The sequence below is a fragment of the Myodes glareolus genome, chromosome 26 (genome assembly GCF_982192425.1).
Source record: "Myodes glareolus chromosome 26, mMyoGla1.1, whole genome shotgun sequence".
NCBI classification, from domain to species: domain Eukaryota; kingdom Metazoa; phylum Chordata; class Mammalia; order Rodentia; family Cricetidae; genus Myodes; species Myodes glareolus.
In genome coordinates this window covers 31,602,285-31,622,280 of record NC_142051.1, presented here as the reverse complement: position 1 = coordinate 31,622,280, position 19,996 = coordinate 31,602,285, and the positions used below count along the sequence as shown (strand labels likewise).

The 19,996-nt window shown below is 41.2% G+C and overlaps 1 long non-coding RNA gene across 4 annotated transcripts in view; it reads right to left on the bottom strand.

Moving 5' to 3' along the window:
* The window catches only part of LOC125390065 (uncharacterized), a 278,533-nt gene that overhangs the window by 125,386 nt on the left and 133,151 nt on the right, over nt 1-19,996 (bottom strand). For 2 of the 4 annotated variants that reach the window (XR_015736760.1, XR_015736762.1), the window contains one exon: nt 18,944-19,048. This is a non-coding gene — a long non-coding RNA (uncharacterized LOC125390065). Of the gene's footprint in view, nt 1-13,585; nt 13,791-18,943; nt 19,049-19,352; nt 19,784-19,996 lie in introns of those variants that run through there. The other 2 variants (XR_015736761.1, XR_015736763.1) reach the window with 2 other exon arrangements.

Here is a 19,996-nt window from a genome sequence, read left to right as displayed (position 1 = left end):
TAGAATGGCATGCTCTGCCTTCCAGGCTCAATGCATGAAAAACTGATTGCAAAGGGACCAGGAGAGAGGCAAGGCCCAGTCAGAAGGTCCTTACACAAATCTCAGGCTGGAGATAGCAAGAAACCAGCAAGGTAGCAAGAAAGGTGGTAAGGCTGAGCCAACATTTTGATATATTTAGATATAGAGACGCTGTGGGATAATGCTCTTGTACACTATAAAGATTTATCACTGGTATTAGTTTAATAAAATGCTGATTGGCCAGTAGCCAGGCAGGAAGTATATGTGAGGCAACTAGACTAAGAGAATTCTGGGAAGAAGAAAGGCAGATATGCAGTCACCAGCTGGACACAGAGGAAACAAGATAAGAATACCTTACTAGGAAAAGGTGCCCAGTCACATGACTAAACATAGATAAAAATTACAGGTTAATTTAAGTTGTAAGAGTTAGTTAATAATAAGCCTGAGCTAATAGGCCAAACAGTTTATAATTAATATAAGTCTCTGTGTGTTTCTTTTTTTTCCCTTTTCAGTTTCTTTGGGACTGAACGGCTGTGGGACCAGGCAGAACAGAAATTTCGATCTACATAGAGGCAAAAGGAATAATGAATAAGTTGGGTGAGTATTACAAGAGGCAGAATGAAGTCTGTGACTAAGAATTTTAGCTACACCTAGGATGCAGCATGCACATTGGTTAAGAGATACAATATTATCTGTATTTTGGTCTGCATGCAGAAGTGACAGTAATTAAATATAATAATTTGTCATGACCCCAGGTACCCCAGAAGATCATTTCTCCATAGATCATTGATGGAGGAGGGTCTTCTGCCTGTTTGTTACTTTCATTGGTTAATTAATAAAGAAAACTGCCTGGCATGATAGGTCAGAACATAGGCAGGCAGGGAAGACAGAACTGAATGCTGGGAGGAAGAAGGCAGTGAGGCAGACTCCATGATTCCCCTTCCCGAGACGAATGCTGGCTAGACACATGCCGGTAAGTCACAACCTCATGGTGACATACAGATTACTAAATATGGGTTAAAGCAAGATGTGAGTTAGCCAATAAGAGGCTAAAACTAATGGGTTAGGCAGTGTTTAAATGAATACAGTTTCCATGTAATTATTTCTGGGGTAAGCTAGCTGGGATTCGGGTGGGAACACAGCCCGCTCCTTTCTTTTACAGCTCATTATTAACAAAACTTTACCCTTAGCAGAGGAAAGATGAAGTGAAAGATCCATATAGACTCAGAAAGTGAGAGACAATCAGGGAACTCTTCCAGTCCCCTTTCCCCAAATTCCTAAATGACACCAACTTAAGAGGTAAAAACTGAAAGCTGGATCTCAGACCATGGTTTGCGAGAATAAACTGGAGAAGTAGTCACAAGGCAAGTAAACTTTGCAGGGAACATAATGTATACAAGGAACAGTAGTAAATTTGGTGACATTAATTACAATAGGAATGATAGATTCCAAGGTGAGAGAAAGTCCTCGAATTAGATTACCCTTGTGAGTTATAAAAACTAAAGAACATTGTGCAGAGAAAGGAAAACATTCAGAATTAGAAGTCTGGGTTTCCTTCCTGATGTCAACCTGAGGCCGCTGGGTTCACTTGTTGATTTCGTACAAAGATGTCTCTATCCCCAGAGAATGTGCTGACGTGCTAATAAGTAAATGATAAAGACTTCATCTAAAACAGCATTTCAGTTTCTGTTGTCCAGAGGATAGATGTTTTTGAACAAGCATGAGTATGTTGTGGGCTTTAAGAAGAACATATCTGAACTGTTCTCACTCCTTTGGAGTTTATTTACTGATCCCATCCTGTACACCAGTCACTATCCTGGAATATGAGAATTTAGGGCTGAGGAGATAGTTACACACTCGGGACTTTAAGGGACCGTCTTAAAATGAAGATAAACATTGGATCAATGCTTGGAGGGAGATGCATGAGTTCACAAAAACTGTCTTACAAATGCCAAGCTCCAACCCAGAGTGGTTGTACTAAGGAGTACCGGAGAGAAAGTTTTAATGGAAACTTATTTAACTTGTAAATATCAATGTGGAACAGGGAGTGTTTGGAAGACCTCTAACAGGGGTGTTAGTGGAGACCTCTAAGCAGTCAGCAGCATAGAGTAGACATGCAAGCAGTTTATTAGGTCAGATGTCCATGTGAAGAAGTAGGGAGGAAGACAGGAGGCAGCAAAAGTCACCCGACTATGATGCCAATCTTAGCACAGTGAGAGAAAGGTGGGCTAGGTAGAAGATTGAAACATTCCAGTTTGTCACACGGTTCAAGGAAGGATTGTCCTTAAGTCAAACTTCACCTGCCTTCCTTCGTATCATTTCCTCCCTCAGTTCCTGTCTGAGAACTGCCTGTTGGAGGTCTAGCCTCTGTGATTAAACGGAGATAGATGTTTGTCACAGCCCAGCACTTGGGTACTTTGGTCACTCACATTCCTCATGTTTGAAGGTTTTGGGCAGCATTCTCTTTACTGGTGACTTTTCTTCCTACCTCAAGAAAAGAGCCTTTGCTGTCATGCATAGGACATTTCTGCTTGATTCTAGTGTTCACTATTTATTTTGTGAGGCCAGCAAACTATTTATGAGTTATATGAAAATCAGAGCTGTGGTGTGTGCCGCACTGTGTCTAGAGTGTAGATGATGACCCATGAATGACTGGCCTGCCCTCTTGTCTCTAGCTGCACAGTGCATTCGTTTACTCGACGTGGAACTTTGAGGACCCACTACATGTAAGGTAAGAAAACAAAATGTGATTATGCAAGAGATGTCATTTAAGACAAAAATCTCTGCCTTCAAGACATTTTACTCCATAAAACGTAAGCACAGAGAGGCCTGGCATCATTTGGGAAAAGGAACACTTGCATTTAATACTTGAGTTACAAGCATTGGTGCTTGATGATTTCTTCAGACAACTTCACCTTCCCAAATGTGCCGCTATGATATGCAGGCGGCTGTGTTCGCATGCAGTGTAAAGTGCATGAATAAAACTTAGGGAAAAACCTTAATGCAGTGACAGCAATGCATCTGTAGCTAAACAGCTGCTTGCCACAAGGCTTTGTGGCTTTGTCCTTCCTGTGATACCTGCCAAACACCCCTCCCCACATCAACACTGTCTACACGTCACACTGGCAAGGGTTCTGTGTGTCGGTTTGCCTGATAGCCTTTCAAAAATCCTTGCATTTGGAGAACAGACATTTGCCTTCCTGATCCAAGCATGTGAATTCGTTCTCCGTGTATCCACACAGTGTCTGGCCAAAATCAATTTAGATGCGGCTCTATTATACTTCGGCTATTCAAGAAGTCTCTTTGCAGGAATCTGCAGAACACAATAAATGTTCTATGAAAATACTTGTAAGAATAATAATTAAGATTATTATAATTATTAATAATAATTAATAATACTTGTAAGAATTAATAATTAATTAATATTAATAAATAAGTCTCAGCTGGAGTTGAGAGAAGCAGCTACCTGCCTTGCCTGGTTCTCTTCTCCACAGCTCTGAACTCTGAGTGTGCAGGGCAATGGGAAGGAGGGTCAAAGGACAGTAGCTTGCACTTCCTGGAAAGTCCAGAGTTTCACTGTTACCATCTCAACGGCCAATCAAACACCACCGGGGAGAAACCATTCATTTCTCTTTGTACTATGGCTTCATTCAATATTCTTATAAAGCACTTTGAGCTGTCACTATCACAGGTCACAGTACAGGTCACCGTATGAGACGACAGAAGCAGTGAGACTATTTGCTGCTGTCTATTGCAATGACTGCTTCACAGACAAAGACACCTGAAACTCAGGAACATAACTTGTTAGTTAAACGGTGGGGACTCTGCCTAAAATCCTTCTAAATCCAAGCACCAAGGTTTTTTCTTCAGCCAGTTTAATTCAACTTTTTATTTCCATAGTAATGAAAGAACACCCCACCCCCACCCCAGCCTTGTCCCCAAAGTCTTTCGACCTTTTAATCCTAATCAGTATCATGAAATAAATATAATGTTTTGTTTGTCACATGGATTTGAGCCTTGAAGAGCCGCAAAATGTTGTCATAGCTAAAATGATTTATACTTCCCCCCAACAAATCAATTTTCACCTGACTGGGTGTGATATTTCCCTACCGAGATACAAACTCCAGCATTCTCTCTGTACACATCACTCTTCAGAATCTCTGAGTGTTGGAGCTTTGAGAAAAACAAAGTCTGCAAAACAGGCTTCACCAGCAGAAGTATTACAACCAACTTCACACCATCAGACTTCAAAACTCCCAGTCACCAGATCCCATAATTCTGCTTTTTTACGTGTTTGAGTTTACTGACCATCAGCTACAACAAGGGATCAACTGGGTGTGCAAGTAAACGCTTCATCAGCATCGTTGACTGAAAAGTTGTGTGGTGCTGTCTGCATGTAGAGTATTCTTTTTTATTTTGACCCAAGGGCACAGATATATTAGCAACTGTAGGGATGGGTTTTCTTTGCCTCTTCCTTATGGCTGATGTCCTTGTGAACACTTAGAAGATCCTGCTGAAATTCATTTGGTTCCCCAATCAGCTCATCATAAATAATATACACGCCCTCATACCACTTACCCCACCACACACATATATACACACACGTTAAGGACCCTGAATGGGCATCATTAGCGGGTCTTCTTTTCTTCAGAAGAGAGGATTTTGATTGACCCATTGCTTATAAGCAGAAGAAACCAAAAAAATATTGCAACTCAAAACCACATTTTGAAACTAAACCCTCCGTGGTCTGAACAAGCATGATTGTCAGTTCTTTTATGCATTTCCAACATTGCCACAATTAATATTTAAAAGGAGCTTCACCCACGACATATTTAGAAACAGAAATCTTAATATTCTTTTCCTGATAGCTTCATTCCATGGCTTGGCAAAAACAGAGGGGGCCCTGTGGAAGCATCAGTGAGTTATGCCAGAGGAAATTGGATAGGTGACTATATGGGCTTACCGATGAGCCTCGGCAAAGCCCAACTGCCCCTCACCTCCAAAAAAGATGCCCAGGAGCTGAGGAAAAGAGTTCTTTGCCCCTCCATCAGGCTTATGCCTAGCACCCAGAGGATCACTGTAGTTATTTATAGATAATCCTTTCTTGGAAAGGTCAGGTTTTATGAAGTGTTTATGACCCTCTATGAGCAAATGCATTCACTTGTATTGGAATCTGGGAGGTGGGGTGGGGGGTGGAGGTGATCAGATTCAATTTGCATCCAAAGCTCTGTGCCTAACATAGGCAGGGGAAGTTTACCCCTGTAGCTAGCATCAGATCCTAGAAAGGAAGACCCATGTTAAAGCTTGTCCATGTCCTTCCCATCTTCTCTTTCTCTATATTATTGTTTTTCCCTCTCTCTCCTGCCACCAATTTTCTTTTCCACTTTGAGGGACAACAATTTGAAGCTGAGTCAAGTCCTATGTTTTCACTTTTAATGAGGAAACTCAGAGTTCACAAATCAGATTAAGAATATATATCAGGGGGCTGGAGAGATGGCCCAGAGGTTAAGAGCATTGCCTGCTTTTCCAAAGGTCCAGAGTTCAATTCCCAGCAACCACATGGTGGCTCACAACCATCTGTAATGAGGTCTGGTGCCCTCTTCTGGCCTGCAGGCATACACACAGAATATTGTATACATAATAAAAAATAAACATTTTTTAAAAAGAATATATATCAGACGTGGGTCACAGTGCTCTGGTTGACCAGCCTTTGCCCATGCTTACTCTAGAATGCACCTACAAGAGTGAGCCACACTGTCCTTCCTCTGGGCTACCATGGCTTTGATTTCCATACTCCACCACCCCTGGAAAGATGATTTCATTTCTACTTGATCGCTCAGTGTTGGGGAGCATCCTACTCTTTATAGCCAAAACCAGATATGCAAATGCACACCCCTTAAGCACATATGTCTCTCTCTACTTATAGAGATGGCAAATCATTCCCCAACTTATCTAACCTCAAGAGCGTGCACTCTTCTCTTGTCCTTCCCTTCAGTGAGCTCCCATCTCCACTCAGCTACTGCTTGGGCAATGGTTTTCTTCCCCCTTCCTCCCTTTACTTTTCTTTATTATTTTAATAAATATTTTTTTAAGTCTTTGAGAATATCATACAATGTTTTGATCATAATCATACCCACGTCATTTCCTTACCTCCCCCTAGATCCTCTTCTACTCTCCTACTCCCTAACTTCCTATCTTCTTCTTTTTATTTAATAATCCATCAAATCCAAGTTGCTGTCCATGTATACAGAAGTACACAGTCATCCACTCAAGTGTAATAAATTTATCAGAAACCACCCCTTAAAGAAAATTGACTCTTTGGGGTCTGGAGACATGGCTCAGAATTTCAGAGTAGTTGGTGCTGCTCTTCTAGAGGACCAACCAGGACTCTCAACACCCCCAACCTATTAACAACTGCCTATAACTTTAGATCCAGGGCATCCTGCCACCACCTCTGGGCTCTGCCAGCATGAAGCATGCATATGGTACGCAGGCATACATGTAACCAAAACACCCATACACATAACATAAAATCAAATAAATCTAAATGTTGCAGGGGATGAGTCCAAGCGGGTAGCCTCTTGGAGGAGGGGTGAGAAGCATGGAATCAACTGCACAGACCCCAGGAGCCAAGAAAAAACAAAAGTCAACTCATTTATTGAAGGTATGGGCAGTCCTCTTACACCTCCTCCTGGGACCTAGAGGCAGTGCCAAGTTGGAATGCTGTGTTTTCTCTCTCTCTCTCTCTCTCTCTCTCTCTCTCTCTCTCTCTCTCTCTCTCATTGATGCAGGTCATCATGACGTTGGTGGTCTCCAGGCCTCACAGCAGACTTCAGTGTGCCCCCCCAGGAGCCATTACTGTCTATAGCTCAACAGTTAGGAATAGGAACTCGTGAACCCCTTCCCACCCAAGCTGCAGTGTTGACAGTCTTGCTCTTGTACCGATCTTGTGCAGACAACCATTGCTGCTGTGAACTCATGAGAGCAGCAGTCCTGCTGTGTTCAGAAGACTTTGTTTCCCCATAGTGTCCCTGAATTCTGGCTCTTTCACTCTTGCTGCTTCCTCTTCCAAGATGATTCCCTGAATCTTGGGGATGGGGTGTGACATAGATGTCCCACCTGTAGCTGAGCCTTTCACAGTAGTTTGTTCTATGCTGTTTGACCAGTCGTGAGTTTCTTCATTAATCACTACTTGCTACGCAAAGCAACTTCTGTGATGAGTCTGAGAGCTGCTCTATGTGCAGAAAGGTATGAACTTAGAGGGCAGTTCAATGCTATGTCCATTTAGGAAAAAAAATAGTAGTAGTGGGTGGTGAGAACACCAACCATGAGCCCTTGGCCATACTTGCAGCATCAGCCATGTATTTCCACTTGTAAAGTAAGCCTTAAATGCAAACTGAAATCAGTTGGTTACCCCCATGACAATTGTGCCAGCCACTGTTGCTCCTATGGGTGTATCTTGCGAGGCTAGACATCATTGCAAGTCACAGGTCTCCCAGTTGGGTAAGACTATTAATGGCTTCTCTGCCACGGCAGGCTGAATGTGACCTACCAGCACCATGAGAGCTGGCAAAAATGAAGGAAACTTCCCAGTTTGTACAAACTTGATTTCTCTATGTCCTGGGACCAACATGTGTAATGCCCTCAGCAGTAAGCTCTTACCATCAAGTTCTTGAGAAAAATAGCAATACCCTGTATGGTTCGGGGGACCTGTAGGACACCTCTGACCAACAACTCAAGGGGAGGTTGCCACTGCAATTGTTTTTGGAAATCTATGACTTCTGTGATAAGCATAATTCCCACATGCTTACACCTCTTTGTGCCTCTTATCATAAAACATTTAGGTTGGTGCGTTTAACTTTGAGCACCTGTAAATGTGGGAAACTAGAATGAGAGCATTGGTGGAGGGGGTGAGAAAGAGCATAAGGAGGCAGAGTAAAAGAACATAGGTAATGTGAAGGGGGAAGGTGACGTAATAGGGATAGAGGCTAAGAAGGGAAAGAGCTGGCAGTGGCTGATAAGGCCAGTAAGAGAGATAAGTAACTGAACATATTTGAAAAGGGCATATTTTATAATCTGCCTACATAATGATATGATTGCCATGTCTTTCAAGACATGAAAAATGTAAGACCTAACAGAGTGAATGTAGTTAGGAAAAATATTTTATGTGCTTGAATTTCACAAAGAGTAGAATTTTAGTGATCTTATTACTAAAAAAAAGTTATTAGCTATGTAGAAACTATGTTAATTATTGTGATTTAGCTATTCCATGATGCATGCATAGTTCAAGGCTTCAGTAAGGGTGTTCAGTCTGAAGTGGTTCAAGTCCTTGATTTCCAACCTGGGCCAGGTCTCCCCTCTCTAGGCAACCTTCTAGTTCTCCATGCACAGGAGGTCAGCATATTGATGTCAAATTTGGTGAGGACACAGGAACTACATAGTGTATTTTATGACAGAACTCCTGAACTCAAGCAATCCTCCTGCCTTGGTATTTAGACAAGTATGTGTCATCATTTCAGGTATTTCAAGGCACCATACTGTACATTTTGATTTGTGAATTCAAAAAGTATATCAATATATTAGAATACTAAACAAATAGATGCAAACCTATATGAGTCTTAACCACTGTACCATACTCCCTAATAATGACATAATCATGTCTCTCATGTTCTGTTTGTAAATAAACACAAGAAAGAAAAGTAAGGATTCTGATTCAAGGAGAACCAGGGTGCTATAGAGACACAATGAAAGGACAAATATTTGCCAATAAGGTCAGCAGAATTAATGTCTGAAAGACAAATATTGGTTTCTTCTTCATCTTGGGCTCATCCCTGCCTTTAATCTCATTGCCATGAGAATTTAAAATGCTGCTCAGATTCCTCACATTCAGCAGCTCTGTAGGGAAGTCCCAACTCTTGTAGGTTAAATTCCCACCTAGTTCTTCCTGAGTCCAGACCCAGGTAGCTTTCTTGCAGCTGGTTCCATTCTACTGGTTATGTACCCCTCAGTGGGGGTGGCTGAATCAATAGTAGAAGATATATATATATAGATATAGATATAGATATAGATATAGATATAGATATAGATATTGAACTTCCTAGGGACTTAAGTCTTCAACCTTGGTAGCAAGTATCCCTACTGGGTGAGAAATGTTTCTATCCCACTGTATTAAGTATCTGAGAGATTTCTATATTGTTTCTATAATGAAGATACTACGGCATGTTTTCACTAACTATGCATAAGATTTCCCTTCTTGACATTTAGTTTTCATTTGTCTTTTGATCTAAGCATTATAACTAGAGTGCAATAATACTTCATTTCAGTTTTACTTGCATTTTTCTGATTATTAGAGAGAGTGAGTATTTTTTACATGTTTTTGGCTCTTTGCATGCCTTATTTTGAAAGATGTATATTTAAACCTATTGTCTCATTTTAAGTCAAATTACACGTGGACTTTTTACTATTGAGCTGTTTTAGTTCTTCATATAATCTAGATTTCAACCCCATCTGGTGTATAGTTTACAGGTATTTTCTTTCATTTGATAAAGTTATTTCTCCACTCCGTTGATTATTTCCTTCGCTATATAAAAACTTCTATCTGACATACTATTTGTATATTTTTAGCTTTGGTGCTAATGCTTTGGAAGCATTACCCAGGGAAGCTTCTCCAATCCCGGTGTCATGCAGGATTGTGGATTTCTTCAAGGAACTCCATATTTCTGCTCGCACATTTTTCTTTATTCCGTTTGCAGTTGATACTTTTCACACCTGCTGAGATAAGGGTCTAGCTTCACTCTGCACAGATCCATTTCCCCAGTCCCCTTTGCTGAAAATGCTATCATTTTTACCAACACTGATTCCAGAAACCTTGCTGAGGATAGGTCAGCTGTACATACAGATGTGCCTTTACTTCTTGATTCTCTTTTCTACTGAAATGGTCTTAGACCTTGTTCCTATGCCAATGCCTTGTGTTTTGATTATGCTTGTTCTGTACTGTATTTGAAAACTAGGTAGCATAATGTCTTCCGTTTTGTTCATATAATTCAGTATTTCTTTGGCTGCTTGAGTTGTTTGTATCTGTAAGAATTTGGGGGATTTCTTTTTCTGTTCTGTGACGATTGTCACCAGCATTGATTAAGACAGGACTTCACTGCCTAGTCTTGACGAGTCTTGAGCACACCATGTAGTCCAGAGGAACTCGTGAACCTCCTGGTTTATCTTCCCAAGTGCTGAGATTACAGCTGTTTACCACCACACCATGTATGTCCTCGGTATTTGGTAGGAATTGCCCTGAATCTCTAGGTTGCTTTGCGTGATACGCATACTTAAATGATTTTTGACTCTTCCTATCCATAGATATGGAAGGCACTTTAATTTGTGTGTCCTCTTCAATTTCATTAACTGATGTTTTGTCATTTTCATTGTGAAGACTTTTTAGTCCTTTGATTAAATGCATTCTGGTGTTTTGCTTTGTTTATGTAGCTATTGTAAATAGGGCCGCTTCCTTAATTTCTTCTCCAGATGTTCACAAATGGAATACGACAATGCTGCTAATTTTTCCATGCTGATTTACATGCTGCAATTTTGATGAACTTGTTTATTAATTCTAGCAAATTTTGGTCGAGAATTGAAGGTTTTCTGTACAGATCAGGTCCTCTGCAAACAGGGACAATTTGACATCCTCTTTGCCAGTGTGAATGTCTTTTATTCCTCATCCCCTATTTGTTCTAAGTGAACTCAGTTAAGCCTTAGGGTCCTCCCTTTAGATTGTAATGACCTCATAATTTTAAAATATGTCTTAATAATTTTTATGCATATATATAATTTATTCTACTGGTTATGAAGCTCCATTAAAATAAAGACAGTTTCTTTCGCATCTTTATTCAAGACATGGTATCTGAAGGATTCTAGATAGAGATTCAGAATTAGGGAAACGTGCAAGAGTTCCAGACCTCTCAGTCTTTCCTACATTTCAATAGGTGGCCAAGTTTGCCCACCTTTCTTCCTGAGTTGCTCTTGTATGGTCTATTCTTTTATCCATCATCTCCTATGACTTCTACTTAAATCAGTTTTCATTGGAAAGTGCCAGGCAGTGTATCTAGCTGCAGTGAGCCATAGGGTGGCTAAAGATTGTATCCAATCAGTTCTTCCGGGACACTATAAACAGTCCTTGGGCCAGGATTGAGGCAGGCACAGGTTTATTAAACTGTTGTTTTAACAAATACCATGTTGTTCTGAGAATTTGCATTCCAATCCAACATTTAGGCTAGTATTGAGTGACTGACTTTTTCTTTTATTATAAACAACACACTTCAATGCCCTCCCCCATCACTCCTCTCTTATGCCTGTTGCCTACATTGATAAGTCCTAGCCAGCTTTCAAAATCTAGCTCATGGAGCTCAACTTTCTAGAAATCTCTATGAGAGATGATCAGAGGCTAGCTATAAATTCTTCTATCTTGTTCTTGATAATGCATCTTTTGATTTAGAAGTCTCCCAAGTTTGGATTGACAGGCTCCAGGATTGCCCCACCTTCTATGAAGGGAGAGCTTTGCAAAGAGCAGGGGCTGTCCCAGCTGTCTCCATAGCCTTCAAGTATTGGCACAAAACAAGCATTCAGAACATATTTTTGTACTTATCTCATGACTATCCCCAAGTGAGAAATGCAACCACTTCTCAAGACCCAAAGATGTGTTTGTCTCAGGCTCCGCCCGATAACTCCGCCAAGAAGTCAGGGAGTGGCAGCCAAGGCTCCTGGTCAGGGAGTGCAGAATTGGTTCTTTGTGGACTACTCAAAGCGTGAGGCAATAGTGACCTCTTCATTCGCTCGCTAAAGAAGGGAAACTCTCAGGTCTCGCCAAGTGGCCTTGCAGATACTCCTCCATGCAGATGAAGCACTCAGTGAAAGCAAATTGGGGGCAGGTATTTCAGAGGTTAGCTTGAATGCGGGTGGCAGGCAGCTCACGTTTGGTGCTGCCCTGTGTTTCCAGCGAGAGGGAAGAGGAAAGGAAAAGACTACAGATTGAGGTAAGAAGAAACAGAATGGAAAGGAAGCATTGCGTTCTATCAAGAGGAGGTGCGCATACACGCCATCCATTAAAGGCCAACATAAAGGAAATGAGAGCCAAGATCTGAAGAGTTTTTGCTCCCGATCTTTTATTGATAGCATCCATGGAGGTCACCTTCCTACCCTTCCTCTTCTTCTCCCCCTTCCCTAAGTCTGTGACAAATGTATTGATCTTTTAAGATCATCTCTAAAGCAGAAAAAAAAAATTAACAAAAAACTAAGCCTGCGTGGGCATGATTAAGGACCAGAGGTTAAAAACAATCAAAAGCCATTTGTGAACTATATACACAGCTACAGTGGTTAAATTCATTAAAAGGCGTCTAACTACAGAAGTTACATTTCTGGGCAGTTTTCTTTTTAAAGTATAAATTCTGTATATCCCTAGACACCTCAATGTCAAAACTTAGAATCTAATTTCAATACTGCTGATCAGAGAAAGAAAACGGAGAGAATAAAAAGCCATACCAATCTTTAGGTTTAATTTTTTTTCTTTCTGGGTCATGAATCTGGAGGCCCCTTCTCCGTATCACCTCTGGAAGAACAAGCTCAACATGCGGCTCGCTGATCTGATGCGGACAGAGAACCGTGTGCAGGACTCACGCCAAAGGAAAGCCGGCTCAGCTGGTCTGCGATACCCAGACTGACTTTCTACAGCGGTTAAATCGCCCACACAGCTCTTAAACCGCTCCCCTAAATGCTATCAAAACAGAATCGTGCGGTTGTTTTGTCAGCAACAAAGGAGAGCTTACTCTCTTAAACAAGCAGCTCTTCGCTGTTAATCCTGGGTGCAAGCCTGGGAGTGAGCACGGCCCACAGGCTAGAAAACTGACTCGGGAAGCCTTTTGGCCGCGGACCATCTCTACTATTGGATTCTGCCAGAAGAGCTTTAGGTCTAGAATTCACTTTTTGCTGCAAAGCCTGGGGGCAGGCGGGGCGGAGGGGAAGGGGGGCTAGGTATTACATGAAAAAAAGAAAAAAGAAAAAAGAAAAAAGAAATAAAAAGCAAGAGAGCGGTCCACACGGTTATGCAGTCATCTACATGATAGCACTGTGATTCAGAAAGGACCAGAGGTCAGACCTGATTCTTTCTTCTGACCTCATTAATTAATCTCTAGAAGACCTTGTGTTAATTCACATTAACCTTGACATCTTCTGAGCTCATCCCTAAAGTGGAACCCTTTTCTCTACCTCGTTCACATGCTTCTGGGGAGACTCAAAATACAAATTTCTGAACATTTTCATTTCTGCTGTCATTCCTGATGTCTTCTGAAGAATAAATAATTGATGCAAACAGAATGAAACGGGTGTGTGCAGGGCCTGTAACCTTTTTGATGCGAGGAACCAGCCTCTAGTGAACTCCGATTAGACAGGAGGGTTCATCTGTTACATGAGACGAAAACTGTCTGAGGACTCTTCCAACTTTCAGATTCAAACTTTCTTGTTTCTTCTAGGTGCCCAGTTGAGGTATAAGGATTAAAATAATAATAATAATAATACTTACCAGAAGCATTGCATGTTCTCTCCCATCTGAGGGTCCTTGCTCCAAAATTTCAGATGTGAGTGCATGGCCTGGTGTAACTCCAGAAACCAGGGAAGTAAAGAGGGAATATTGTAGCAAGGAAGAACAACAAAGAGGGGAATAGCAGGGCATGTGCGATCTGAAGGAGGAAATGGGGAAAATGGGGGTTTTCATTAGGGATAGGAAGGGAAGGGAAGGGGAGGGGAGGGGAGGGGAGGGGAGGGGAGGGGAGGGGAGGGGAGGGGAGGGAAGGGAAGGGAAGGGAAGGGAAGGGAAGGGGAGGGAAGGGAAGGGAAGGGAAGGGAAGGGAAGGGAAGGGAAGGGAAGGGAAGGGAAGGGAAGGGAAGGGAAGGGAAGGGAAGGGGGGGAAAAGGAAAGGAAAGGAAAGGAAAGGAAAGGAAAGGAAAGGAAAGGAAAGGAAAGGAAAGGAAAGGAAAGGAAAGGAAAGGAAAGGAAAGGAAAGGAAAGGAAAGGAAAGGAAAGGAAAGGAAAGGAAGGGAAGGGAAGGAACATGAACTCAGAAAGAAGGAGGAGGGTAAAATAACAGTAACAACATCTGAAAAAAAGTCACAAGTAATCATATTATTAACTACCTAAAAATAGCTGTAATGCATAGAAGACAGTATATGAATATACATATAAAGTTTAAATGAAAATTTGCCCATCTGGGTCAACGATGCTCTCTATCCCTACCCGCAAACACCACAGATCATCTGAAAAACAAACCTAAAACGGCAACAAACAACACCAGACACAGGTGGAAGACAACTCCCTATTGCTGAAGACACTGTGCAGTTCAGTCACAGGCGCTGAGCTGAATCTGACACGAAAGCCTCCTCCCTGAGCACCGGGTTTCATGGTAGTGCCAGAAGATGCCGCGCAAGCTTCAAAGGACAGAAATAGCCAACGGCCCTATCCAGGAATAATGCCTGTCAACAACCACATTAATACCTAGCCCCACATGGTAACGCTAAAGGTGAGGAGTGGTACACATCCCTTGCTGGTAACCAACAGCTCTTTAACTGGACTTAAGATGCATTTATCAAGAGAGAAATCAACCTAGTACTGGAAACCTAGTCAACTATCTAGGGTTAGTGGTATCGTTCATCTTAGAGGAGACCCTCCAATTGTCACTTTGTCAACCCAAAACAACCCTTAACTACATTCTAAAGGTTTGTCCTTATACCCAGAGATAGTGTAGTCCTCGCCCTTTATCAAGGAAACTTTTCTTTGCAACAGACAGGGAACATCACAGAAAGCCACAGCCAATCAAAATGCAGTATTGCAGAGCCCAGTGCACATAGTCCATCTATAACACATTCCTGTACCTGAGGTTCAGGGATCATTGTGGAAAAGGGGAGAGAAAGAGAGTAAGAGGGTAAGGAAATTGCAGTGAGATTGTGTCTGCTAGTAATATATGTAGCTATACCCAGGAAGTCTCACCAACATGGATGCCTAAACATGACTTGAACAAAATGACACCAAAAGACAGATTAACATGGGAGGAGAGTTCATGGAACCTCAACCTCAGATAAAGAACTATTGGCAGCTAATTATTGACTGAGGTTTCTGCCCTGCCCGGTTCCCAAAGTTGTTAAGTCCCAAAGAAATTGCACAGAGGTCTACATTAATTATAAACTGATTGGCCTAATATCTCAGGCTTCTTATTAACTCTTATAACTTTTATTAGCCCATAATTCTTGTCTATCTTAGCCATGTGGCTTGGTACCTTTTTTGGCAAAGTAGTCACATCTTGCTTGCTCTGTGTCTGGCTTCCTACATGTCTAGGTGAAGACTGCAGACTGACTCTTCCCAGAATTCTCCTGTTCTCATTGCTCCACCTCTACTTCCTGCCTGGCTACTGACCAATCAGCATTTATTTAGAATACAAGTGACAGCGTACAGACCATTGTCCAACAGCAGCTAAAGAAAGTGACCAATGGGATAGATTGCTTCTCCAGGGTAGAGCATCCCAATTGGCTACCCAGTACCAAACAGTTAGTCCTAAAAAATATACAGGTAACATTAATGTGGAGTGGTCAAGTTGAATTTAAGAGTGGAGTGTGTGTGCATGTGTGTGTGCATGTGTGTGTGTGCGTGTGCGTGTGTGTGTGTGTGTGTGTGTGTGTAAAAGAAAGAAAAAGAGTTCATAAATTTGAAAGAAAAAAAGAAAGAAGGTATATGGGAGGTTTTGGAGGGAGGAAAGGAAAAGAAAAATAATGCAATTATATTATAATTTCAAAAAAGGCCAGATGCTAATGGGAATAATCATGTTTTCTTAGTACCTACTCATCACTCAGTAGACTCCAACAGGAATAGGACTGAGTCCTTAGTCCTATTTTGAAACTTAACTAACTGCTGCCTTCTCCTAAAGTATTCCTTCGGGTTGAAATTCTTCATTCCTTTGGTTTCCATCTCACCACTCTTTCCTGGTTTTCTTCCTGACTCTCTGGTCACCATTTTTCGGTCTCCTCTACCTTCTTTTCCATAAATGCCTCTTAAAGATTGGCACACATGCCTAAAGTGCACTTGGTTTTCTCTCTTCTTACCCCAAGTACTAACAGTAGAAGAATATGACTATGGATATGTGATGGGTATAAATACTAGAATGGTAAACATGGTTTTTTTTTTATTTTTTTTATTTTATCTTTTTTTTACCGCATGATAAATCATCTCTGCCTCAACCGTGTGCTTCAACTCTCTACTGCTCTCTCCAGGAATCATCAACAGTAAACACCCAAACACCATAGCTAAACAAACAAAGCTTCTCAGAGTTGCCATCCCTTCATTTGAAATCCTGTCTCTCACCATAGCTACCTAGTATCTAAGATTCTGAGATGCATCCCTTCTGGGGAGGATCAGACTGACAAATAGAGACTCAAATCCGAGTTCTATTGTTTGCTTGATACACAAAACAGCCAAGTTTCCCAGCCCATCTGATCCTATATTCCTAATCTTTGAAATGAGTGTTGTGAGAATGATATGATCAAACCTGTCAGTCCTAGCTTGGCCTCTAACATCACTGGACTACTCAGTGAAGTGTTGACTCCTTCCTCTTTCTCTGTGTATATGCTGCACTGCTTAAACATGCCACAATTTCTATCCCACATCACTGTGGTTTTGCATATGCTGTTCCCTTGGCCTAGAATCTTCTCCTTCACTACCCCAATCCCATTTCTACTGGCCAAACTATCACACAGCTCTTAAGGGCATTAATTATCCAGAAAGATTTCTTCCACAAGCCCACACTGCTGTTATTGCCAGGTTCTCCCTTCTCAAAGCCTCACATCCCTTCTCTGTCACTCTGACATAAATATATATATATATATATATATATATATATATATATATATATATATTTCCCAAGCCAGGTAATGAGCTCACTTAGAATTCCATGTATTGATTCCATTGTTGACTTACTACAAAGATATCTAAATAAAGAAAAGCAAACGAATGTTGGAGTACTTAATCAAGCTAAATGGTAGAGACAAATTATTCCATTTCCATATTATTTACTGCATCACAAATAGAGCCTAGATTGTATGCACCTTGTGGTTGCTTGGGTACAAGATTAAAATGTTTTCATTTCTCATGTACCATATACCAACATAAAAAAAAACACAAAAAAAATCTACATATTCACAGTTCTTCTTCAGATCCATTATAGTCATTATCAAGATTTATAAGACGTGGACATATGGCTGAATATCTTTTGAGACAGGCATTTAATAATATAATAACAACTATATTGGTTTAAATAAATAGATATGTAGTTAAGACCTGTAGGAGCTGTGCTGGCTGGCTGGTTTTTATGTCAACTTGATACAAGCTAGAGTCGGAGGAGAGACAGACCTGATGGATGTTTTCTTGATGATTGACAGGTGAGGATGCAGAGCACCAAGCAAGAAGCATTCACCAGAACCCAGCCTCACTGGTACCCAGGATGGATTTCTAGCCCCCGTGAAAACGAGAAAATAAAAATCAATTGACTCAAGCCCCACTCTATGGTGCGTTTTCACAACTGCCAAATGGTTTAAGATACAGAATGTGGACCTTTATTATTTTCTTTTTTAAATTCAAATCCACTTTGAAGGATCTTCCTGATCTCGGCAACCAGGGTATCTCAGACACCACAACGCACATAGTTCACGAGAAGATCTTTGTCAGGAAGTTCAAAAGGGTTTCTTCTCAGTGGAAAGTGTCCTCTTGCCTTATATTATAGCCTCTAATATCAAGGAAATGGACATTTTAAAATATGGCTAACCGGTGCTTTAATTCCTCAGAAATGCGGCAAGCAAGAAGGAAAACTGCACTCTTAGAGAATTTAAATAATGAGACCGAAGGAATGAAAATTATTCCTCCTGTGGAGAACTAGCCTTTTCTCATCTATAACCCGTATCAGCCCTACCTCCAACACTGAAGAGATAGACATACACCATACATCACACACACATACACACACACATCACATTACATCACATATACACTCTTATGTATGCATACACCACACACATCACAATACACACATACCATACCCATATACCACACACCACATATCACACATATATATACCACATAGACATGCACATACCACATACACACATTACACATATATACACACACATACATATATACCACACACATCACATATACACACATACCATATACATATAACACACATCACACATACCATACACATATACCACACATCTCACACACATACACACATCACACACACACAGATATCACACACACATTGCCACATCATACCACGCAAACATACACATAGACACACATGTACACACACACATGCAAAAAGTCTTCTAGAGGTAAGGATATAGTATACCATTAATAAGAAACAAAACTCTATTGTCTCTGCACATCAGACATCTATTTTCAGCATTATGCTGGGTGAATGGGTGTACAGTTCTGAGCTTCCTACTGCCTGAAAAATCATGAATCATCAAGCCAGCTTGAGTCACCTGATGCGTCATGTGTGTACCCCATGGCTGAGATCCTAGTGTTATAAGAGTTAGGGTTTAAAAAGAGAAGAAGACCAACTATCTGAATGGCTTCTCCTCTCTGTTGAATACCTTTGCAAAGATACTATTATGTGTAGGCTGTGACTTTCACCTATAGTTTATTTCTTAAACTTTCATTATCTTTATTTTAACAGGGCCCCGGACCTTAGGAGGCCCTAGGACCTGAGCATAACTGACTCCATGATTGAAGAACCATTCAGGATCTAAAACTCAGCACACAGCACCGCTTGCCAAAACGAAAGCAAAGTCCTAATTGACCAAAGTCCATAGCTCTCAGAAATGTTCTAAATGTACTTACCTTGCTTGTTGGCTCTTTAGTTCTGCTTCTGGTTAATTGTTCTTGTTAACTGAAGCATGTCAAGCCAGGATGTGGTTTTTGTGCTTCCGGGAGACAGATGTGGACCTGGGAAGACAGGGAAGTAAATGTGATCAGAGTGCATTACATGAAACTTCCAAATAATCAATAAGCATATTATGCTGGAGGAAAAAAAAAAACCTCAGCTTGAAAAAGGCCGGGACTACACTGGGACCCGAAATGCTCTGTGTAGTCGCCGGCCTGCTCATAACTTTCTGTTTGCTTAAATACTTTTCCGAGCCGTCTTCTCTGGTAGATAGATAGCCCACAATATTTATGACTGCCTAATTGACATAGTTGTTAATTCTCACTTTTCGCTTGAAAAGTCCTGTTTACTAAAAAGAACATCTACCAGTGATAAGGATGCTGGGTTTCAGGCTTCCAGGGCGGGCTCCATCATCCGTCTCAGTTGTAAAAGAGGTAAACTTGGCTGTGAGGTTTTCCATACAAACCACCGCAGGCAGCTGCTGCTACAGATAGAGTACAAAACTATGATCTTGGGAACAGGACTCCAAACTGTAGAGTGCGCTCATTTTTCTTCTCCTTCGTGAACAAGGTGCATCCTCTGTCTCTATTAGAATCATACCATTTTGGAAAAATGTCTCCACTCCAAGTTCAGCCTCTCTCAACCTATAACAAACACTTCAATTGTGAAGACTCATTAATGACAGAATTGAGTGACCTCATCAAAGGTAACTGCAGGCTAAGCCCCATCAGAGGTCATCACAGGACACGGCTTTCTCTCACTTCACCAGCCTTCTATCTCAGAGATGCTGTGCAAGGTTCTCCCTACAAGGATTTCTTTCAAGGCTGAATGAGCTAATTTGTTTAATGGACTCCCAACGATAACACTACCTAGCTAACAATGGCTGCTCTTGTTATCACTGTTGCTGCGTGAATCAGCAGAGTGTTGCAGGAAGAACACTGGTCTGGGGAGCAAACTTTGTAGAGCTGACTGCAGATGTTTTGATGTCTTAACTTGTATGGAATCATACA